The sequence below is a fragment of the Panthera tigris genome, chromosome D3 (genome assembly GCF_018350195.1).
Source record: "Panthera tigris isolate Pti1 chromosome D3, P.tigris_Pti1_mat1.1, whole genome shotgun sequence".
NCBI lineage: Eukaryota > Metazoa > Chordata > Mammalia > Carnivora > Felidae > Panthera > Panthera tigris.
In genome coordinates this window covers 62,122,765-62,147,895 of record NC_056671.1, presented here as the reverse complement: position 1 = coordinate 62,147,895, position 25,131 = coordinate 62,122,765, and the positions used below count along the sequence as shown (strand labels likewise).

Below are 25,131 nucleotides of genomic sequence, written 5' to 3'. Positions count from 1 at the left end.
CATTTGGATGTCTCTGGGGGATAAAGGGAGATTGTGTGCAGAGGGCAGAGGCTGCAGAGTCATTAAAGGTCGTGCAGTTCTTGTGCTACAGGCCTGGGGTAAGAGTTGTATGTTAGACTGCAATTAAGAAGTGGGATGGGAGAGTACTGTAGAAATGGGAGAGGGGACTCTGTTTCTCTTGGTCCAGAGTGAGATGGGTGAAGATATCTCAGAATGTTCCGGATATCAAACCACTGAACATGTCAAAATTCTAATCTGAACACTGAGTGATATCTCCTAACTATTCCTACTCACTGGGGAATGCCACCCTCTCTAATAAACTTAAGCTTTAGGCCAATCTAGAGTAGGTGTGTTTGGACTTTAGCAAATCCATTAATCTCTCAGTATCTTTCACTTCCCCTTTAGTGGTTAGTTATTAGTTTCCTGTGGCTGCTGTCACAAATTAGCACAAACTTGGTGGCTAAAACAACAACAGATTTTTTTTTTTCACAATTTTGGAAGCCAGGCATACATACATACATCCTCTTCCCTCCTTGGAGAAAGTCATTGAGAGGGCTTGACTGTAGGTTGACCCAAGAGCTGGCCTGGGACAGTAGGAGGCTCCTTACCCTCTCCCCTGTCCTGGAGTGTACCTTCTGCCTGCTGTTCCCATAGCCAAAGCCACTTTAAGGATGCCAACCTTAAGAGAGCAGTGTGTTATTGAGATCATCTGGATAATACATGTGACTGAGCCAGGTTAGGGCCTTTCTGTAAACTCTTAAGACTCTGGTGAGGAGATCCACTTGTCTTGCTGCTGCCTAAGATAAGCCTCCTAGGTAAGTTCCCCAGCTTATTAAAACTGTCACCTACCAATCTGGAGTTGTCTGATTCTTTCTTCAGTCTCTCATTACACTGTGTGTACGGGGGCCAGTTTCAGATTTTACCCTTGAAGCTCCCAAGTGTGCATACCAACAATATGTTTAAGTATCCCTAAACTTATGTATATCCTTGTAGAACGCATACTGTTGTTTTGTATGCATATGTAATTCCATTTTTCAAAAACATTGTGACATGAGACTGATAATGTTTTTTTTTTAATTTTATTTATTTATTTTGAGAGAGACAGAGACAGTGAGAGTGGGGAAGGGGCAGAAAGAGAGGGAGAGAGAGAGAATCTCAAGGAGGCTCTGTGCTATGAGCACAGAGTCCGATGCGGGGCTCGGTCTCACAAACCATGAGCTGAAACCAAGAGGTGGATGCTTAACCAATGGAGCCACAAGGCACTCCCTGATAATGTTTCTTAATTTTGAAATTCAACATCATATTTTTAAGATCCATCCATTTTGCTCTGTGTACTTCAGTTGTAACCTTTGCTTCTAAAGACTGTAATAAGCCACAGGATTCATTGACCACATTTTACTTTTCCCTTCCTCCAGTTATGGATGCCTAACTTGTCTCCACCTCTCTGCTAAATGAATATCCTTGTACATGTTGTAGAGCTTGCTCTGAATGATAGAGTACATGATTACTCAGCTGGACCACATGTTGCCAGATTGTTCTCAGAAATACCTATTCCAGTCTCTCTTCCCACTAGCCGTGGAAGAGACTAATTCTTTTTCTATATTCCCAGCAACATTTGACATTATCTAGTCTTCTAATTTTTGTTATTCAGATAGGTATAAGGATATCATTTTAATTTCTATTTCTCTGATTATTACTGAGCTTGAATACCTTTCCATGTACTTGAGAGTCAGTTTCTGCTTCTATGAGTTATCTGTTATATCTTTTGACCATTTTTATTTTGGTTTCCTGTCATTTTCTTGTTGATTTGCAGAGATATCTTTTATATTATAGAGCTATGTCCAATACAGTAGCAACTAGCCACTTATGAATATTTGAATTTAAATTAATTGAAAATTAAATAAACTTAAAATTCAGTGCCTTGGTCACACTAGCTACATTTCAAATGCTAAATAACCAAATTTTTTTAAATATGAAATTTATTGTCAAATTGGTTTCCATACAACACCCAGTGCTCATCCCAATAAGTGCCCTCCTCAATGCCCATTGCCCACTATTCTCAGTTTTTAAGTCTCTTATGGTTTGCCTTCCTCCCTCTCTAACTTTTTTTCCCCCCTTCCCCTCCCCCATGGTCTTCTGTTAAGTTTCTCAGGATCCACGTAAGAGTGGAAACATATGGTATCTGTCTTTCTCTGTATGACGTATTTCACTTAGTATAACACTCTCCAGTTCCATCCACGTTGCTACAAGAGGCTATATTTCATTCTTTCTCATTGCCAAGAGGTATGCCATTGTGTATATGAGCCACAACTTTTTTATCCATTCATCAGTTGATGGACATTTAGGCTCTTTCCATAATTTGGCTATTGTTGAAAGTGCTGCTATAAACATTGGGGTACAAGTGCCCCTATGCATCAGCACTCCTATATCCCTTGGGTAAATTCCTAGCAGTGCTATTTCTGGGTCATAGGGTAGATCTATTTTTAATTTTTTGAGAAACCTCCACACTGTTTTCCAGAGTAATAACCACATGTTTCTACCATATGGCTCCCGTATTGGATTATGCAGAGAATACTTCAATTATTACAGAAAGTTGTTTAGGACAGAGCTGTTCTAGTTTTTTGTTGGTCTTATTATTATTATTTTTTAAATGTTTATTTTATTTTAGAGAGAGAGAGAGAGAGAGAGAGAGAGAGAGAGTGGGGGAGGGGCAAAGAGAGGGGACACAGAATCTGAAGCAGGCTCCAGGCTCCAAGCTGTCAGCACAGAGCCTGACATGGGGCTTGAACCCAAGAACTATGAGATCATGACCTGAGCCCAAGTTGGACACTTAACAGACTGAGCCACACAGGTGCCTGTCTTGTTGTTTTTAGATATGGCTAATATTTTCTTTAAATCTGTCATCAACATTTTCTGTGATACGGCAGATTAAAGATGTCTGCACGTTATTTCATGTTCCTCCTAAAAAGACATATAATCAATGGCCCCTCCCCTTAAATCTGGGACTCTTTTGACCAATAAAATAGTGTAGAAGTGACATTGTGCCAGTTTCTGGGTGAAAAACTTGATAAAACGTAAGGTTCTAATTTCTTCTCATGGAGCACTCTCTCAGCTTCCTCTCTATGTGAGAAGTCCGATCACTCTGAAATGGCCAAGCTAGAGAGACACAAACTAGAGTGGTGCTCTGTTCTACAGTCTCAGCTGAGCCCAGCCTATCAGTCATCTCTGCCTAGGCACCAGCCATTTTTGTGATGCCCTCTTGGCTGTGTACTGTGTTGAATGCTACCAAATGCATTCAGTCAACAGTATGTGGAATAGGAGAGTAATCCAGTTGAGACTTTCCTGAATTCCAGACCTATGGGATCATTAGGTACAAAAACATGTTTTTTTTTTAAACCATTAAATTTTAGGGTAGTTTGTTATGTGCAGTGGATAGCCAGTTAGTTTTTTTAAAACAAAAACTTTGATGTAAGTGATGCAGTTTAGTATGTAGACTATTGCATAGCAGCTCTGAATGATAGAGCCTTAGCAACAATCGCTCTGCCTCTTGGATGTGTGCAACTTTATTAGGTTGAAGGTACTGATTTTCATTGTCTCAATCTCAAAGTTCAGATACTAATGAATCACAACACAAATATTGTAGTGAGGAAGAGATGAGACAGCAGATGTTAAGAAAGCTCTTCTCACGGTACCTGACTTCGGAAGGAGATGCTCTAATTGTTGGAATGTGCAAGGTACAGAAATGGCACAGAGGATAGATGAATGACTGCTTAGTCAAGTGAGGTGGAGGGTGGCTGTCAGGCTAGGGTCCTCAGAATTAAAAGGTTCATGGTATGTTAAAGGTACTACAGGAATTTATCAGACTAACATAAGGAGGAAAAGACATTTGAGGTAGAGCAGTTACAGTGTGTCAAAGCAAGCTCAGTCATTTATTTATTTATTTAAAATCTGTTGATACATGTGTATAATATATATCTGCATTTATTTAATGTTATCTGCATATATTTTATATATCTATGTCTGTGTATTTACATATGTATATATAATCTTTATTGTCTTCAATAAAAACATATGACTAATTTTAGTATAGTCAAATTTACAATCTTTTTCTTTGTGGCTTTGCTTTTGGCATCTTGTTTAAGAACTTATTTCCTACCTAGAAGTAACACAGGTAATTTCTTGTATAATCTTCTAAGATTTATAGTTTTGCCACTTACATATACATATTTAACACATCTGGAATTCATTTTTTATGTATACTGTAAGGTAGGGATTTGATTTCACTTGGATACTAATATTCCTAGAAAAGGCATTAAATAGTTATCCTTTCCCATTGATTTATAATGTCCACTGTGTCATAAATCGTTTCCAAATAGGCATGGGTCTATTTTTTTTCAACTATGCTATATATTTGATACTGTAACAATGTTTTAATTACCATAGAGACCGTGTCTTGATATTTAGAAGGGAAAATTTCTTTCCACTTTTGTATTAATTTTTTAATATTAAAACTTTATTTTTTTAGAGCAGTTAACAACAAAAGTGAGGGAAAGATACACAGATTTTTCGTATATACTTGTCCCTACAATGCATGCTGTAACCTTTCCCCTATCAGCATCCCCACCAGAGTGGTACATTTGTTAAAACTGGTGAACCTAGATATAACTGTATTTTTATTTTCACATTTCAAAGTTTATTAAATGATGTAGGAGAATACCATATTGTTAAATGAACAAAAATAGACACACAGCATCTTGTTTCCAAATCTGCTAGAGATTGTAGATATTTGTATTATTAAAAGAATGGAAGTAAACATCTCAAAATGTTAACCATGAATATTTCTAGGTGATGGATTCATAGGCCATTTTCTCAGTTATCTTCATAATTTTTTGTTTTGAAAATTTTTTAATACTATAATTGCTTTTATAATCTGAAAATCCAACACATCTCAATAGAGAGAACATTCATTTTGAAAATATTTACGTGCAAAGAATCCCCAAGTAAATGCCTTGCAGGTCTTCTTTTTCTTTTCATTCTTTCCTCTCACATCTGTCTCTTAGGGCTGCCCTATTGGGCACCTACAATCTGATATTTTCAATAATTCTATCATGAAAGACATGTTATGTTGCTGCAGAAAATAGTGTCCTGTCTAGTGAGTAGTTCTTCAGCTGGTCAAATCAGGTTTGCGTTCATACTCAGTTATATGCAAACTGATGTTACAGAACTCTCTCACCGCTTTGTCAGTCTTCAATCCACTGCTCACTTAGTGAAATTTCTCTGCTGCCAGGGTTCATCACTTATGCTCAGAGACCACCTCACTTGAGTTTGATGTATCGAGACTATTTAAAAAAATGTTCCTATATAATTCTTTTTTCTTCTTTGTATAGTCTCTGCTGGTGTTGACTTGTGTATCCCTATAGGAATTGATATGTTTTTTTTACAGTCTGACCCTGAGTGTGTCTCCACTCTTGCCCCTTGTTGTGTGCAGAAATGTCTGTACTTGTGGGATCCAGAGGTCACCACATGAGTGTTGGTGGCAATAGTGGTCAGTCTCTCCTTGAATCCCGATTAGTTGGTCCTGAGGCCCATTCTTAAAGAGACATTGCATTGATCACATAATCTCTACTATCAAAGCAACTCTAATCTTGGCTCAGGGGTGGAGATGATAGGACCTTCAGTGGATGCCTGATTCAGTGCTTGGAGACAGCTTCTGATGGTTGTTACTTTTCAATTAGGTTTGCATTTTGTCATCATGTTCATCTTCAACACTGAAATTCTGAATTCTGAAAAGATCACTGAAAATCAGTGTGCTTTGCAAAGATACTGGTCCAGATGTCTGTAATTTTAATTCTTTTGCTGTCCTTTGGCCTATTGCCTGCCTATACTGCACTTTTCACATTTGCAGGCAAAACAAATCTATAGACACACAGCTTGTTGTGATATCAGTGATCCTCTGCTCACTATTTTATTTTTTGTTTTTGCTTTACAATTCATGAAAAGTCAGGTTTTATCAACAGGGTATTGCATTTGAGGCTCTGAAAAACATGACCCCCTCCTCCAGTGTCACTTCCTACTATAACTCTTAGATCAGTAATTTACCAGGCTCATCACCATTTCATAACAGGATTATGTACTTTTCAGTCTTATTCCCATGTTATTTTCTTAGTCCAAAGTATCCTTCATCAAGATTCAAAATCTGGGAAGACTTTCTCGTGCCTCACCATGTCTCAAGGAAATTCTTCTTTTTCAACAGATCTCACTTTCTGCTGCACTATTGTGCATTTAGGAAACATGAAAGAAAAAAAAGGAACTTTTAGAAAAGCTTATTTTAAAAACAACCTTCTCTCTCTCTCTTTTTTTTTACCTTTGTGTATATTGACGAGCCCATCAAGTTCTGTATGGCAGGAAATGAATCAAACTACAAATATTGATCAAGAAACATGTTTGTTGCTGATCAGAGATAACATTCCTTGTAAAAATGTGCATTTTGGTCAATATTTATTCCTTACTAAAATTACACAATTATGTTTTCTTCTCTTAAACTTAATTTGTCCAATTTGCTATAATGCAATTTCCTGTACCGATGTATAATTTATTTATATGATTAGCGTATCCTCTGTGGGAACTTAAACTGATATAACTTCCTTTGAACAACATATCTGGGGCAGTTATGATGTGTTATCATCAGCTAAGGGAAATATCTTGCTCATGAGTCACAAAAACAAATGTGAGCAAACAATTGCTTATAGTGATCAATTTTCATAGTGTAGTTCTAGCAAGAGCAGAGGTGGACACAATTGATTCTAGTCATATAACTAAATTGTCCCAATCTTAAATGTAGTTAAATCTAATCTTTGGTAATAAGGTAATAGTAGTTAACAAAGGATTCTTAACTATTACTACCTAAGACACATTATAATCATTAACTGATTCACGTAACGTGTATGCCATTTATGCAGGTAAAACTGCTAAATGAATAATCTGGTAACAGCATAGACCGTGTTTGCTCAATGAGCATTTATAAGGTGTCTGGGGGTGTGTACAATACTGTGCTTGCTTCTGAGAGAAATGTAAATGAGTTAAGATACATCCCCGCAAGCTAATGGGGAACAGAAATTTATGCTGATGAACACACAGAGCCTAAAATACCGTTTGATATGTGATGTGCTTCCGTTGCTTCTCTTGAAAATGGTCAATGCATGTTAGCTATTACTGTTATTAACTTCACATGGAATAGAAATGAAAAGAAGTTCTAAGTCATTCTGGAGCCAAGAAATAAGGGAAAATTTTATGAAAGCAGTTGAACTTGAGATGGTCTTGAAAAATGGTATATGTATTCGTGCAGAGGTAGTGAAAGGGTGTGGCTGCTATGTTGGCTGTTGTCTGAACAAGTTCAGGTTGCTAGAAATGAAAGTGGCCTTTGAATGTTAGGCATACTGATGGGAGATCAGGCTTGTTTACTGGAAGAAATTAAAAATACTACTGGAAATACAGATTGGTCCAGTTGGTAGACTGTTTTGTTATAGGATAATAAAATGTTGGATTAGAGCCAGAAGAAATTATTTTTAATGATTTTCTGTGATTAGACCATGTCATACAGTTTTTCTGTGTCTCAGTTTCTTCATCTGTAACATGCATTAATATTGTGAGATAATTTTAATTTTTTCTTAAGTATGATAAAATTTGGTTTTGGATGACTCCCAAATATATAGCAATTTATACAGGGAACACAGTACTGCTAAGTGCTTTATATATACCTGTACTTCATACATGCACTTTATAAATATACTAAACACTCCATTTTACAAATATGTTATTATTATAATCATCACTATTGTCATTATTGTTAATAACATTTGTAAGTTGAGGAAGTGATTTATTCTGTAGGTGATAGAGCAAATGGATTTGTTTTACAATAGGTAAATGTCATAAGGAAAGTAACATTGAAGAAATATTGACCCTGAAATTCATTAGCATGTGACACTGAGAAAATATTTATAACATTGAGACAAAATAATTCCTGTACTCACTCCATTAAAAGCTTGTATTTTCTCAAAAAAAAAAAATTGGGCAAAGGACATCATGGTGGGAAATTCACAAAGAAGTTCAAGTGACTGATAAACTTAGGAATTTATGAACTTATAAAAACTTGTTTAACTTAATTATGTTCAAAGGACCTAAATGAATAGGATTTTTTAATCATCACCGGGGTGGGGGGGGGATGTAGTTTTGATGAGGAATATAGAGAAATGTTACTTTAATACGTTGTGGTAAAAGTAAAAATTGGTACATCATCTGTGGAAGAACAATTTGGTAATATTTCAGAACTCCTAGATTTTTTTTTACTCTTTGATCCCAAACTACAATCTTAAAGGATTTATTTTAAGGAATTAATTACAAATGCATTTGTGAGGATTACCTTCATGGATGATTATTACTGTATTATTTATAGGAAAAAACAGGAAACAACTTATATTTTCAATATAAAGAATTATTTAACTAGATAATGGTGAATCTACATAAAGAAATACATTGTTGGCATTTAAATTGTGTAACAATGGTATGTAATAACACAGAAATATATACACAGTATACCAAAGCAATTTCAAATCTAACTCTGTTATTTGTGTATACAATATAAATTTGTATATGTATGTGTATATAAATACACACATGAATGGGATTATATTTAATAGGGATTATCTGTGAATGGCGGGCTTATACTTTTATTAACGTCTTTGATCTATCTTTTTGAGATTTTCTCTACTGAACTTTTGTTCTATTTTAATAAAAAAATAAGATGAACTAGGTGGCCTGGATAACTTCACAGGCTGAAGCTCCCTGAGGAGGGAGAACCAGATCTCTACGGTAAATCTTTTCATTCTAGTTGTTAGGATGCACATGAAACTCTTGTGACTTTTGACCTAGGGTGAACTCAGAGGTTTATCATATATTGACCTGTATTTGATTTTCTGTCCTAATGGGAACTTCATCTGAATTTGAACAGTCAGTTATTTAACTACCTGACCATGCCAATTCAAAGACAAAGTGATATCAGTAAGGTTTATTTTGTGACAATTCCCTCTATACTTTAAACTTCTATGATAGCATAAAACCTTAAAAGCACTAGGAGATATTATTCTCATCTTTCAAAAATGTTGTAATAGAAATTAATTCAATGACAAAAATTACCTGGTTAATAAGTACTTTTTGTATTTATTTGTTCACTTAAAGGGCCAGTTCACACTACTTCTTGGCCAGTTTGATCAACTGTCCAAAGAATTAAAAGTTAACACAGTTCTGTTGTTCCAAACAATTGACCCTGTACTGAAATTGTTAAATGATTATGCAAAAACACAAGTACAGTTTATAAAAGCCTTTTTTTCACTTGTGTTATGTTGCCTAGGATAATAAAGGGATTTGCAGGTCAGCTTCTCTGGTTCAGCCCTTGCCGTTCCATAATCTCGCAGGAAGGGTTAAAGACAGTGGTGAGAGTAAATGTTTAACAAATGATTGTCTGGGGTGGGGAAAGGGTGGGAGTTCTGATTTGTGCATTTGCCTCTTCCCGTGGTGTAAATATTCTCAGTATAGTTGATTTTGAAATCCCAATGTGTCACTGAATTCAGTTGGGAGAAGAGGTGTACAACTATCTCGAGTCAGTATGAGTCAGCTACATCACATGCTGAAAGAGCACCTCCAACTACTGCATGTTCTGCTTATGTCTTTTGTCCTACAGATCACAGTGTTCATTATGATGTCTCTTCCACTTAATGGATTGTGAAGTTTTTAAGGGGGCAATGTCTTGTTTATTTTTGTTTCCCCAGTGTCTCACACAATGCTGGGCACACAGTAATGTTCATTGAAAAAACAAACAAACAAACAAACAAAAAACAGACTTAAATTGAAATTGTAACAGTTTGTAGAATACATGGGGAAGACTGTATGGGAAAAGTATGGACTAAAGAATTTAACCTATATTTAAAATATTTGTGCATGGGACATTTGTATATAACTACTCAGTCATCAGCCTTATTTAAAAACATGCAGCAGGTACCAAATTCTTGTTTGATGAGAGTTAAAAATAATTAATATTATTATGTGGGAGAATTTGTTGTAGAAACATAAACAAAATGGTATATGTATAAAAACACAGTATTAGTAAAAGAGAAATACTTCTGTGGCTAAAGCTAAATGCCTGGGAAAAAAAGCAATTCAGTTTCCCAATATTAATTATTGGGCCATATCCTGCTATTGATCTGTGCATGTAAAAATCAATGCCAAGATAAGGACCTTCATAATTGACAGGAGTAATTTTGAGGTATATACTCATTGACATTCAAAGAGCCAGGAAACAATGAAGACATTATGGATGAGAAAACTTTGGGATTTATCTGAAGTTTTAATTACTACTTTTCAAACTTCTAAAGGAAGTGGAGGAGGGAGAGGGCAAGAGAAGCATGTTATTTTATTCTCTGTTCCTTCTAGGTTTGCAAAAAAAACCAAAAAGAAAAATATTTAATATTTATAGTATCTTACCTTACATTCATTGAACCTTTTTTAGTTTTGCAAAATTCTTTCACATTCACATTAAAATTTTTTTTTTTAATATTTATTTTTGAGGGAGAGACAGAGCGTGAGTGGGGGAGGGGCAAAGAGAGAGGGAGATACAGAATCTGAAGCAGGCTCCAGGCTCTGAACTGTCAGCACAGAGCCCAATGCGGGGCTCGAACTCATGAACCGCATGAGATCATGACCTGAGCTGAAGTCGAATGCTTAGCTGAGTGAGCCACCCAAGCACCTCTCACATTCACATTTGATTCTCATTTCAGCCAGTGAATAGAGGCCATTTACATGTTTTTCTCAATTTCTAACAGATGGGGAATGAGACTATTACTATGGACTCTGACTCTTACTGCTGTCTACTTTTAATTAGAATATATTTCCTCCCTGATGAGTATATGTGAGTATATGGAGTTTTGCTTGGAAAGACAAGACATGTGGAAAATGAATCAAAGGATCTTAATAAACTCATATTTCCTGGTGAGGAAAAAGAGTCCTGTTTTTTTCCTGCTTGTTCCACTTGTGTCCTGCCGTCTGGCTCATGACAGACTTGGCAATCTAATGGGAAGCTTGTGGTAAGAGAACAGCACAGTTAATAAGAATTGACTGGCTTAGGACTGTGTTGCATATTTTTTTATTATTTAAAATATGTAAATATAAACTATATATTTTATTGTTTTTGTCCACTTGGGTTAGTTATTTCTTCAATTAGGTATGATGTCCCTTAAGATTTCTTTTTGCAGCTTGGGACTCATCTTTATGCTACCCCATATCAAAACATCCAAACATTATTTTGCTTTTTTAAATTTCAGAGATAAAGTACACAAATCTTTCCACTTCATTTTTCCCTCTTTTCATCAAGCTCTAGTTTTAAACACTTCCATTTTCTTATTATACAAAGGAAATAACATGAAATACTCTTCCTTTATTCATTTAACTTTAAAACAGAATAAAAATTTTTTAAAAACCCAACATATTACCATCTGTTTCATCATAGTCCTATATATTTTTTTCCTGAAAAAACTATTGGGAGCCATGCTGGTATGGAGTGGTTAAGAATAAGTTAGACTCTAAGAGAAATATGAGTAGATCCTGTAGGTGTGTCTTGGGCAAGGATTACTTTGCTGCAAGAACAGAAGCTCATTGACTCTGGCTCAAGTAGAAAGGAATTTTATTGAAAGAACAGTTACTATCTCAGTTAAAAAGGTCATAAAGCCAAGTCCTGCTCAGACACCCATGAAAGGACTGGAATGGGCAAGTTGTGAACAGAGGCTCCTCCCCCAACCACTGCCGAAGGCACATGGTCTCTGGCTTCTGTGACTCTTGCATGCCTGAGCCATTTTTTCTTTTTCTCAGTTGGCTTACACTGCTAACTCATGGCCTGCCGCTCATCTTAACTTTTCTCTATGCCTATTCATCTTAACTTTTCTCTGTTCTTGACCTCCATCTGCCTTGCTGGTTACTCTAGCTCTGATGACACAGTATACTAATTTGAGAGCTAATGGTCTTCCAACTGGCTATTGTTTACATTCTGACAAGATGTAGTCTCATTGCCTAGTGTGGAGTGGATATTCAGTTGTGAGCTCCCTTTCCAGGCTCTGAGGGTATGGTGAATTCCATTAGAAGCGAGTGTGGTATGAAAGGAGTAATTTGGAAATGTTAGCGCACCAGGGTTAAAAGGATGAAAGCCAAGGATTAGAACGCCTTGAAATTGTAATCTTCTTGAGTATACTGAAATGAAAGACCTAAGTAGAGAAATAGTATCAATTAAGAGTAAAGATAGTATGGAAATTAATATTATTGTATTTTACCCCTTAGGTAATGAGAATACATTGATGGATTTTGAATTGGGAGTATTGTTTGCAGGAAATAAATTTTATGGGATAAATTATATTCTGAAAATGGTAGAGATTAGGAAACAGGAGGAGATCACTACTACATCAAAGATGTATATATAGTATAGCTGTTATATAAAATGCTTCCTGTATATTGCCTTTTTTGCCTTCCCATGTTAGAGCATATCTCCCTCTCCTTTACTCTCCTTCATCAGAAAGAAAGAAATACAGTTCTTCTATATGATTATAAATTGTTTGACTCATTTGAAAGAATAGCATATATCATGATGAGCACTGAGTAATGTATAGAAATGGTGGATCACTATATTGTGCACCTGAAACTAATATAACACTCTATGTTAACTACACTGGAATTAAAATAAAACTTAAGAAAAAAGAATAGCACATATCACATTATTTTTCACTGTATTTATCTATATATTTAACTGTGTCCCTTTCCCTCCAGAAGATGGTGAAATTCTTGAGAGTATTGTATTTCTGCCATTTTTGTGTCTTTCTCATCTTTGCATTTAGTACAGTGCCTGACACATATGAGCCCCTCAATAAATGACAGTTCTCTTTTCTGTCCAGGGAATGTTTGACTTCCATTAAGAAGAATGGTTTTCAAAGTGGAAAAAGAAAACCACCTTGTGATTAGGAGGAGATGAGATAGGAACATAGCAAGAGGTGAACTGTCTTCTAAGAAAACCTGCAAGCGTGATCACAAAATCTCACAGTGTGGCTCTTTAGGTGCCTGTAGAGAATGTGAGAGGTGATAAAGAATGTTAGTAGGGAGAGATTGTCCTGAGGTTGAGTACAAGAAATATATAAATCTTTAGAACTGTAGACATCTAGCTTAGTTCAGCCCTGAGCTATCTTGCGGAGGGGAGATTGTTACTTATGTGGTTCCAGATGACAAAACTGGCACTTAGGATGAAGTTAAAGGAGGTTGATTTCAATATTCAGTAAGTTAGAACTTTCAAGAGGTAGAAGAACCCAAAATGAGATTCACTTTCAAAATAGCTTTTATCGGGGTACCACAGTGGTTCGTGGGATTGAGCCCTGTTTCGGGCTCTGTGCTGAGAGCACAGAACCTGCTTGGGATTCTCTCTCTCCCTCTCCCTCTGCCTCTTCCCCACTCATGCTCATGCTTGTTCTCTCTCTCTCTCTCTCAAAAAAAAACCAAACCTTAAAACAAAACAACTTTCATTAACAGAAAATGTTCAAACAGAGGCTAATTATCTGAGAGAAATGACATAGAGATTCTTTTACTGGGTTGAAGTTTGTACTAAACTCTGAGGAACTTTCCAGGCCTAACATTTCATGGTGCTATATTTGTTAAGTTGAATTGAAGCCTATGTTCCTTTAAAATGTAATCCACAGCCATGGTGATGTCTATATTCCTTTGGGGGAAATTCACTAATCAGGTGGAATAGCTACTTCTTTGATGCATTTATATGATTTTTTTTTCTCACAAAAGTCAAGAGACATAAAAAATAACATTTTAAATCATCTTGTACTTAGAGAAAAATATTTCGGAGAAGAAGGAAATGACAGGCTTGTTAAGAGTAAGGAAGGCTCCCAAGAAGATTAGCAAGTATGAATCATGCGTCTAGATCAGAAGGGTTAGTTCAATAAGGCAAGCTTTAAAAAGGTCCATTGGTCCGATCCCCAAGAGACAGGTTATGAAATGACTGATGCCAATCAAATCTCAGTTGAAGGCTCCGTGTATGTGAGTGTGAGTGAGTGTGCCTGTGTATTTCAGCGGTTGAAATGTCAAATCAAAACCAATGTCAGTCATCATGGTGTCAGTTTGGTAGAGATGAAGTTGACATGTAGCTGGAGATTGGGGGAACTGAAAGGTCTCTTTAAATGTTGAGAATTCATTTTAGAGTGTTGGCAAGAAAGAGAGGATTTAAGGCATAGTACATAATTCTAGGCATATATATGGCTGGAAAAGTTCCTACATTAATGATGGAAGAATAACCATTTACCATAATAGCAAACACTTTCCCACAGACAAACTCCAACAGAGGCTTCTTATTTCTAATTCATTTAATCCCTGCGTTATTGTCCCACCCTTTCATTGTGTCGCCCACAACTCTTTACTAGTGACTCTAGCCAGCCCTTTATCTACTAAGATCCTAAGACTGATGGTTTATAGTGTCCTGATATGTGATTTCTTTGGTTTTTGAAATGTTCTTACACCTCCCTTCTGGTTATTCATTAAAGTTTAGAATTTAAAAAAAACCTGAAAATATGCCATATGTTTTTAAATCATGGTATAAAAAGTAAAAGTATCACAGCAGGTCCTATCATAGTATATCACTCATTCCTAGCTATCTAGCACTGTAATTTCTCCTCAGAGCTGTCCCTAGCCGTTGTTGTCCACAACTTTTCCTGTTCACTGACTTGCTACTGAAGGACAATGCAGCACCTTCAAGAGGAAAGGAAAACAGCATTACACTTTTTCTTCAGCATTTCTGTTGTGACATCAATAAGATAGTACCTGACTCTGAGTTTACCACATTTCTCAAGATTCTGCTGTATTTCCCTCTAATGTGTTACTTTTGCGAAACACCACTTTAAATTTAAGCTCAATCATAACAACATATTTTAAAGTTAACAGCAAGGCTGTTGAATTTAAAATATGTGGAACAAGGTCAAAGCTTTAAGCATCCACCCTGTCTTCATCTTATTGACTAGACTTTACCTGTTTCATTGGGATTTGATGGAGTGTGAGGTCCTCAAAGGCAGGAGCTGTGACTTAGTTGGCTCTTTGGAATAGTACTTTACATAGTGGCCAGCATGTAAAAGGTACTTATTCATCTGTCTTATAAGTAATTTTGAGCCATAATTATGGTACAAGCATTATGGCAGGCTTGAGGGAATAGCAGTAAAGAACAGGACAGCCTAATTCCTGGTATCTAAGGCAGGCAACATAGCCTAGTGGTTAAAAACAATCTGAATTTGATACTGTACCAGTTCTGCCTCTTAGAAAATGTTATGACCTAGAGGAATCTACTTGTGCTTAAGTTTTATTTATTTTTGAATCAGAAGTAAGAGGAATATCATTGGTGGGAAGACCTTAAGGATTCACTGAATTGAGGCAAAGTGCCTTGACCACTGCCTGACATAATACATGTTAATTATTTTTATGATCGTAGGGTTTATATTCTAGCTGAAGGATGGATAATTTAAAAATAATAACAGGAAAGTGTGGCAAGGTTTATGAGACAGGAAATCCATAGTATTTATGGAGAATCCCACCAATTCTGACCTAGTCAAAAGGGCAAGGGAAGTATCTGGAAGAAGCCAAGTTTTCTCTGAGACCTACTCAGTTAATGCTGGCTGACCTTTCCATTCCTTGTGAGACTATTACTGAGTTTGTGAGTTATTCAGGTTTCCCCATTTTCTTCTCTAATTCTTCTTCTAGGTCAGAAGCTGGCAGCAGTGGTGGCCATTTTGGCCTTTTGTGCCCTTCTGAAGTTTCTGCTTAGCAGATGAAATGCACAGTCTCCTGCACGTGTATATTATTTAGTTGTTGTATGCTTTTCTTGGTGGATTTTAATTGATAGAGTGGTTATAACTAAGTATGAGAAGTCCTGCGTTATATTCCACATGTCATGAGGGAACTGCTGGAAATGAGGTATGGATAGAATAAATGTCCCAGAAGCAAAATTATGAAATAGGTGACATTTATCTTCACTGCTCAATACTTCTCTCTTACTAGCACATCAGTATAACCAAAGACCCATTATCATCATATTTCTCTAGGGTTTTTTTCTGAGGACAGCAAACTAATAGACTGAACGAAAGTATGATGTTTATAGGGTAAGTGTATAATTTATTATTTAATATGACTTTTAATATGAAGGAGGTTGCTAATTATTATTTCAGGACAGTAGTCATAACCCAAGACTGTCTTGGTCAAATGAGGATGTATAGTCATCTGAAGTGTTAAAGATTTAATATATTAGCCTTTTGGAGATACTTTATTGCGCACCTAATAAATGCTACCTCTTGCTGTAGGCACTTAAAATTTTTTTTTAATGTTTATTTACTTTTGAGAGAGAGAAAGAGAGAGAATGAGAAGAGGAGGGGCAGAGAGAGAGGGAGACACAGAATCCGAAGCAGGCTCTAGGCTCTGAGCTGTCAGCACAGAGCCGGATGTGGGGTTCAAACTCACGGACTGAGAGATCATGACCTGAGCCAAAGTCAGAAGCTCAACCAACTGAGCCACCCAGGCACCCCAAGGCACTTTTTACTTACAAATAAAAAGATCAAGTGAGAAGATAAAGATGAACTCATATTAATGCATCTCTAATGATAGAACTTTAGACACTTCAGGCCATGGTGAGGGATGTATTTATTGGTATATCACATTCCCGGTACCTGTTGAATTGTATACTTCATAAGAGAATCTAAACTTGGCCTATGTATATATCCTTTAAGGAACATTGGGGTATGTGTGTGTCCATGGGAATATACAGTCAGAAGAATTGGAAAGTCATTTCAGTTCATACACACCAAGACAAAGCACAATTAGGACTAAGATCAAAGCTAAACTACATCCAGTGGTAAATAATTTATAACATACTTCCTTTTCTCATCTCACTTGCTTAACCCAAACTGAGACCCATTTTGTGTTCCACTGCTCCTTTGAGAAATAATCACTCACCACCTCAGCCCTTTTCCCAATTTCTGTCTTTCTGACAATGTCCGCTGTTTCAAAATACCTCATTATCTCCACTCTCCCACAGAGCCTGCAATGTGATGGTATTTGCCTTGCCTGAGGAATGAAGAGACAGTTTTTCCTCTCTCAACAATCCTATACATTGAGATCTGACCAGAGCATTCTCAAGCTGATTCCAAATGCATTCCCTGGAAAGGGGAGAGCAGACTTGCTCATCTCCATTGTCATCAAATGGGAGAATGTTCTGCCAGGTCTCCTGACAGATTTCTTAGTCAAAGAGAAAAGGTCTGTAGTACTTAGAAAACAAAGCTATTTCAGGTTGCTTGGCTGTGAGCTGATAAACAAGGCCTGGGGTGAGAAATGCAAAACATGTGTACGTACACACACACACACACACACACACACACTCACTCACACATACATACATATACACAAGGGCCTCCGGTCAGTTAAAGACAAAACTGACATACTTAGTAGTCAAGCCACATTGCTTTCTTTCTGACCTGTTGGCTACATATTCAGTTGATAGCTTCCTGCTACCTATCACAAAACAATAAAAATCTTTTAAGAAGACAGTCCAAATTGCTCTAATACCTTCTTTAAAGAGAACAAAAATGCAGAAAGTTAGCCTGTAGGGACTTCATTTTTCATAGATATGCAATTTATGGTGTTTAAATATAAGCTTTTGATTTTAAGTTGAAACGATCTTGTCAAAAAGGTACATGAAAGACATTTATGCCAGGCTCTTTTTTTACTTAGGGTTATAGCTGATCCTTCTCACGTCTTTTATCCCCAGAACACTTGACTGGCACCTGACTTCACTATTTTGTTGTAGTAACTGATTCAGAGAAGGCTGTTTCTGCTTTTCCTTTTTTTTCCCCTTCCTTCTTTCTGTCTTTTTTAGTTATGAAGAGAGATTTGGGTCGGAACTAGGGTGTGGTGAGTGAGGGGCATTTGCTTCAGGCACATTTAAGAGAGTACCAAAGAACCCAATAATAAAGATAAGTAATATTTTAATGTAATGTTAAAAAAATGAAAGTCACTGCAAAAATCCATGATGGGGAAAGTATCAAAATTTTAAAGTAAGGCAGGATTAGTATTACTGATTTTTAGTTTTACCTCAGGCTCCACCTAAGGCTGTGCATGGCACTGGATGGACTGTAATGGCAACAAGCTGGAGAATGGAGTGGTATTTCTGAGGCAAGTGCACATCTATTTCTCCATCCCTTCCAGGAGCACATTGGCTGAGGACACCATGGATCAGAGTCAACTCAATCACAAGCATTCATAGAGCAACAATTCTCCTCAGCCCATAGATACTATAATCACATAAAACAGCCCTGAAGGCACAGTTCTCCAATTAAGTCTAAAGAGAGAGATGGGGCAAAGGCAAACCAATTAGATGGGGGATTACACATCTGAGTGGATTTGCTCAGTAGAAAAGAGGGAAGCAAGGAAGGAATGGGAAGTTGGAGTAGGAAGGGATCAGGCTATTGTGGAAGATTTCATGGTAAGACACTCAGAGGAACTGGATTGTGTGCACTGTATCATTGGCAATGGTTCTATAGGTCTCTGGAGAAAGGTGCTGGCATAGGAATTGCAATACAGAAAACCTTGGATATGTTACTTAGCCTGTCTGTGATTCAGTATTTTTATCTGAAAAATGGGACTTGCAGTATTTGCTAATCACAAAGAAATGATGAAATATTCACTTGGTAAACCATTATTATTTTTATCTTCATGGTTCCTGTTGAGACATAGGTATTGATTCATAGCTGGGCTCTGTGAGTCTCCTTCCTAAATAATCTCCCTCATATTTTGTTGTATTTATTTGTGTATTTATTTATTTATTTATTTGTTTATTTAAGGGGGGAGAGAGAAGGAGAGTGAGAGTGAGAGGGGGGAAGGGCAGGGAGAGAGGGAGTAGAGAGAGAATCCCAAGCAGGCTGTGCACTCTCAGCACAGGAACTGTGAGATCATGCCCTGAGCTGAAATCAAGAGTTGGATACTTAACTGACTGAGTCACCCAGGTGGCCCCTGTTGTTGTTTTTGTGGTAAAATATACATAATAATAAATTTATCATTTTAACAATTTATAAATGTATAATCCCACAGTATAAGTACACTCACATTGTTCTGTAACCATCACCACCATCCATCCCCAGAAATTTTTCATCTTTCCAAACTGAAATTCTTTATTCATTAAACACTAACTCCCCATTTCCTTCTCTGCCTATCTCCTCAAAACCACCATTCTATTTTCTGTCTTCCATGGATTTGACCACTCTAGGCATCTCAAATAAGTGGAATCATAGTATTTTGTGCACATGTGTGCGTGTGTATGTGTGTGTGTGTGTGTTTGACCTATTTCACCTTTTATAATGTCTTGGAGCTCATCCATGTTGTAGCATGTTTGAAATTTCCTTCTTTTTAAAACTGAATAATACTCCATGATATGCATATGTCACGTTTTGTTTATCTATTCATCTGCTGATGGACACTGGGTTGCTTCCATCTTTTGGCTGTTGTGAGTAATGCTGTGATGAACTTGAATGTACAAAAGTCGTTTTGAATCTGTGCTCTCAGTTCTTTTGGGCATATACCCAGTCATAGAATTGCTGGATTATACAGTAATTCTCTGCTTGAGGAACTGACGTACTGTTTTCCACAAAGGCTGCACCATTTTATGTTCTCCCCAAAAGTACACGAGGGTTTCTTTTTTCCACATCCTCATGAACACGTCTTATTTCTTGTCTTTTTGATTCTACGCATTTTCACAGGTATAAGGTGATATCTCATTGTGGTTTTGATTTGCATTTCCCTGATATTTAATGATGTTGAACATATTTTCTTGTATCTGTTGACCATGAAATCCTTTGCTCATTTTTAAGTTGGGTTATTTTGTTGTTGTTGTTGTTGTTGTTGTTGTTACTGAGTTTTAGGAGTTCTTTATATATTCTGGATATTAATGCCTTATTAGGTATTTGATTTGCATATATTTTCTCCCATCCTTTCTGTTCCTTGTCACTCTGTTGATAATGTCCTTTGCACAAAGTTTTAAAACTTTGTCGACATCCAATTTATCTATTTTTTTCCTTTGCTGCTTGTGCTTTGGTGTCCTATCTGAGACATCATTGCAAAATCCAATGTCATGAAGATTTTCCCCTATGTTTTTTTCTGTAAGAGTTTTATAGTTTTATCTCTTACCTTTATGTCTTTAATCCATTTTGAGCTAATTTTGTAAGGGAAGGGTTCAGTTTCAGTCTTTTACGTACAGATATCCAATTTTCCCAGCACCATTATTGAAAAGACTGTCCTTTTTCCATTGAAATGTCTTGGCAACCTTATTGAAAATTATCTGACCATATATTCATGGGTTTAATTCTGGGCTTTCTGTTTTGTCTAATTGGTCTATGTGTTTGTCTTTATGGTAGTACCACACTGTTTTGATTACTGTGGCTTTGTTGTAAGTTTTGAAATCAGGATGTGAGAGAACTCTAACTTTGTTCTTTTTCATGATTTTTTTGGATCTTCAGGGTTCCTTGGGATTCCATATTCTTCATCTTAAAAAAAAACCTTCCAGTTCCCTATTTCCCTTATGACCACTAAACCAACATTTTGAAAGAAGTTTTCTCCTCACTCATCTCCCATTTTACCCCTTCTCAACTCATTGCCACCTGTCTTTCACCCCTACTACTCACTACAGCTAATCTTGTCAAAGGTACAAACTTCCAGTTATGAGATAAACAACTATTAAGGGTGTGGTATACAACATGATGACCACAGTGAACACTGCTGTATGTTATAGGATTTATTCTCTGAATTTTCCTATATGAGTTCTCATTACAAGGAGAACATTTTTTTCTTTCTTTTCTTTTCTTTTCTTTTCTTTTTCTCTTTGTTTTTCTTTCTTTCTTTCTTTCTTTCTTTCTTTCTTTCTTTCTTTCTTTCGTCCTGTATCTATACCAGAAGATGCATATTAGCTGAACCTATTGTGATGGTCATTTCACAACATGTAAATCAAACCATCGTGCTACACATGTTAAACTTACACAGTGATGTAAGTTAATTATTTTTCAATAAAACTGGAGAAAAGATACTTCTGTTTCTAAATTTAGGAGACACTCACCTTGCCTACCTTATCAGCAGCATTTGAGAGCTTGAGACTTGTTAAGTCTTTTAGTATTCTTTCTTTGGCTCCTTGGAAACTGCAAGGAGCACTTTCTGATTTCTTCCTATATCTTTAGCTACTCCTTCCCAGCCTCCTTCTTGGACTCCTCTAACGACATTCTGGAATCCTCTCTGTTCTACTTAGTAGTTACTTCTAAGTGATCTAATGCATTTTCCTGACCCCAATGATTTCATGAACTTTATTACCAGATTTGGCATCTTGTAATTTAAAAATGTATGAAAAATTAAGCAGAAGCATAAAATTATAAAAGCTCATAAATATATAAAAAATAGGCATAACTTGGGGCAAAAGAGAATTATGTTAGGCCTAAGCAAATATTTTCTTATTTAAAAAATTTTTTTTTAATTTTAATTTAACTTAATTTTTTTGAATCACTTTAGCCAAAGACTGTGGAATTACCTAGCATTAATTTTAAACGCATTAATTAAACTATGATATCATTTTTTTTTTTTGCTCATTAATTTGGCAGTGATTCTAACATATGAGATAGGGGGCTACGAGAGGAGTTCCAAACTATACATGATTGTGCAGGCAAGTTACTCAGCCTTAGCCTGGAGCCATTTTATATTGATTGAGAAGATGATTTCTTTTTTTTGTTTGTTTGTTTTTAACAGTTTCATTTTGCAGCTGAAGAAGCTGAGGCACACAATGAATAACTAGCAGAGCTGGGATCTGTAGTCTGATTCGAGAAGATGATTTCTTAACAGAAATTGTTAAATGTCAATAATAGAGAATATTTACATGGTGGAGCCTTATCTGTTATTAGTGCTAATCCAGGCATATCTGGGTTTTCAGGGAAATTTTATAAGGAGAGAGAGCAAGCACTTCCTGGGGATGGGGCAGAGGGGAAGATAAATGACTGGGCAGACATGGGACTAATGGCTCTGAGCAGTTCTCTTGAAAAGAAAGAAATGGTTACTGTAGAAGGTTGTGTGGTATAAGAACCTTAGAGATGGGATAAGGGGACATTGAAAGGGTCAGGTGCAATGACATAGAATGTCTTTTGACCCAGGCTGCCTTGACCAATGTCACAGGGCCTAGGCCACAGGGACTTTAACTAATTATCAAGTCAAATAAAAAGATTTAGCATTGGAATGTCTGGTGAGGCTGAGCAAATTTAGAGAGCCCTGCTTGGTGGCTTGGTCACTGGAAGAATTCATAGGGGTATTCATCACAGCTTGCTCTTTATATCCTGCTTACCCTACATGAAAGCTAGAGGTTTAGAGTTCTATAGAAAAACCAAGGTAATGTCAACATTTATATGTGGATTCCTCCACTCATACAGATAGCAGCTGAATCAGGCATAGTCAGGACACATACTTTGAACCAAAGTGAGGAATTTGGGGGGTACCATGTTATTTATTTTCTGTATAGTTTCAAGTTATCCAGTTGTAGCAGGACTTCTCAACACATTTAAATGCCAAATTATGTGACCCAAACCATGTAGATCACAAACTCTGGCAAGAAAAGAAACATGATTGTCTTCACACCTAGATGACCAGGTGACCTTTCTCTTTGGTCACTTTCCAACCCCACCACCTAGGCCATTAGGCTGGCTTTGCCCATACTGATCTGCCATTGCTGTGTTTTACGTGGACCTGGCTGCCTTGATTTTTTTTTTTTTAATTCCTTGGGATCAAAAAATCTACCATTCTTTTGTTCTCCTGGGTAATAAAAGCTCTGTATTATGTGCCAAGGCATTCGAGGAATAATACTTTATAGATTAGTATACCCATAGAAATTGTTTGTCTTTGGTCAGGGCCATTTAAGTTTTTGTCCTATAGCAGTTAATTTATGATGCAAGTGTTAACACTTGTGACAATGTAAGCTTATGGGGGGAGATACTGCCTAGGGTGGGTGATGAGCTGGGCTTCTCCTTATCAGAAAGTGAGTTTTCTAGCATGGAGGAATGGTTAGAGCAATCAGTCGGCCAAGGATCCAGCTAAACTGACTTTGTTTTCTTTTCTGAGGGATAAATTGGGGAAGCGTTGGAGAATAGGGGGTTGGGATTGCTTAGGATGTTTGAACTGATTCCCTCTTGATAGTTAAGAAATCAGTCTGGCATAGCCGTTTGCCGTGGTATTTTTCACACTTTATCTAGCATCCCGTGTCTCTGTTGCCTGAGAACTGTATTTATATTTACACTGTGAAGCGTGAATATGCTGTTCTCCTTTGGGGAAAAGGATTCATCAAATAATCCTTTTGCTTGAGTATTATTAAGTGGACCATGGCACTTCCTTTGCTTGTTTTTTCTTGGAGCCCTTGGGACATGTGAGGTGGCCTTGTCTAGTTCAGTGGGTTTCGGCAGGGTGAGCCAGATTTAAAGAAACATAAATTCAGTTGAGAGAGTAGGTAACATGGCATAGCTGAATTATGGGCTTTAATAGGCAAACCAAATAGTTAAATGCAAGATGCTTGCTGCATGCTAAAACTTAAGGAATGCATATTCAATGCAATGCATTATTAAATACAACATTGAGCATATGGGTACCCACAATTAATGTATATAAATAGCTGATAAAATTGCTCAGTATTAGAAAGCTAGCGGCAAAAATGACCTCATATGTCAAGCAGACAAGTAGGCAGCTACCATTTTCTTTGTACACCTTACAGATGATAAATTAGTTTTATGGTCTGCATGGGGCCCTTATCACACTACAGCACCAAGTGCATGATAAAGAAAAAAAATGCCTTGGCTCAAAAATCGAACTGGAATTTGGAGTCCCAGCGGAGCTCATTTTTTAAATGTAAAGAATTTTAGCCCGCTTCCTTTGGGGAAGATTTATTGTGGCCAAGAGAAATGTAGATCTTGGTTATGTGTTTTGATTAAAACTTGATTTTTGTTTTTATTGACACTGGGTAGAATGTGAATCCGTCATAACTGGCTGCCTATTGATTGAGAGCAGTTTGGTCCAATGGGCACAGGACAGGAAAAAGAAGGGGGAGTCCTGACTTTTATTTCCAGCTCTACTACTAACAGGCAACGCTGACCTTGGATAAAACTTTGTAACTCTTTACTAGCCCTGCTTGCTCTGTTTAATTTCCCTTAACTCTGGTGAATAAACACTCTCTGTTTTATCTTAAGTTCATAGGATATAGAAGAACAGTTACCCAATATAGATGAAACGAGGAGAGACTATATCCTAGCATTAGATGGGGGCAAGCACTACCTAAATAAATGACATTATTGTACTGTGTGCGTGTGTGTGTGTGTGTGTGCATGTGTGTGCGTGTGTGTGTGTGTGTGTGTGTGTGTGTATGTTGTGTGAGGAGCCACTGATGTTTAAAAATCTTGAATAGAAAGAAACCCAGAAAGATAGCAGGCTTTGTCACAGGGTTTGTGTGCGGTTTCTCAGCCTTTGTAACACTGTGCCCCCCCTTTTTAATGTTTATTTATTTTTGAGAGAGAGAGAGAGAGAGACAGAGAGAGAGAGAGAGAGAGAGAGAGAGAGAGACAGTGTGAGCAGGGAGGGGCAGAGAGAGAAGGAGACAGAATCCGAAGCAGGCTCCAGGCTCTGAGCTGTTAGCACAGAGCCCCATGTAGGGCTTGAATTCATGAACCACGAGATCATGACCTGAGCTGAAGTTGGATGCTTAATAGACTGAGCCACCTAGGTGCCCCCACACTGTGCCTCTTTTTGACAGACAAAAAAATATCATGTGTTCTTTCCTACAATCTGAAATTCAAAATAAATTAAGTATTGTGACTGAATTCAATTACTGTAATGGGACAGAGGCCTGCTCTGTTTTAAAGTGGCAGCGGAAACCCCATCCTCGCTGAACTCTGCTGCCCTGCAATCACTGCTTTGCCAGCCAAGGGTCTCCTTAGCAACCCCATCAATGAGCTG

The 25,131-nt window shown here is 37.0% G+C and overlaps 1 long non-coding RNA gene across 1 annotated transcript in view; it reads right to left on the bottom strand.

Annotated features, from left to right (window-relative positions):
- Positions 1–4,757: 4,757 nt before the first annotated feature.
- The window catches only part of LOC122232774, a 31,603-nt gene continuing 11,229 nt past the window's right edge, over positions 4,758–25,131 (bottom strand). The window contains exon 2 of the long non-coding RNA XR_006210168.1: positions 4,758–6,271. This is a non-coding gene — a long non-coding RNA (uncharacterized LOC122232774). The remainder of the gene's footprint in view (positions 6,272–25,131) is intronic.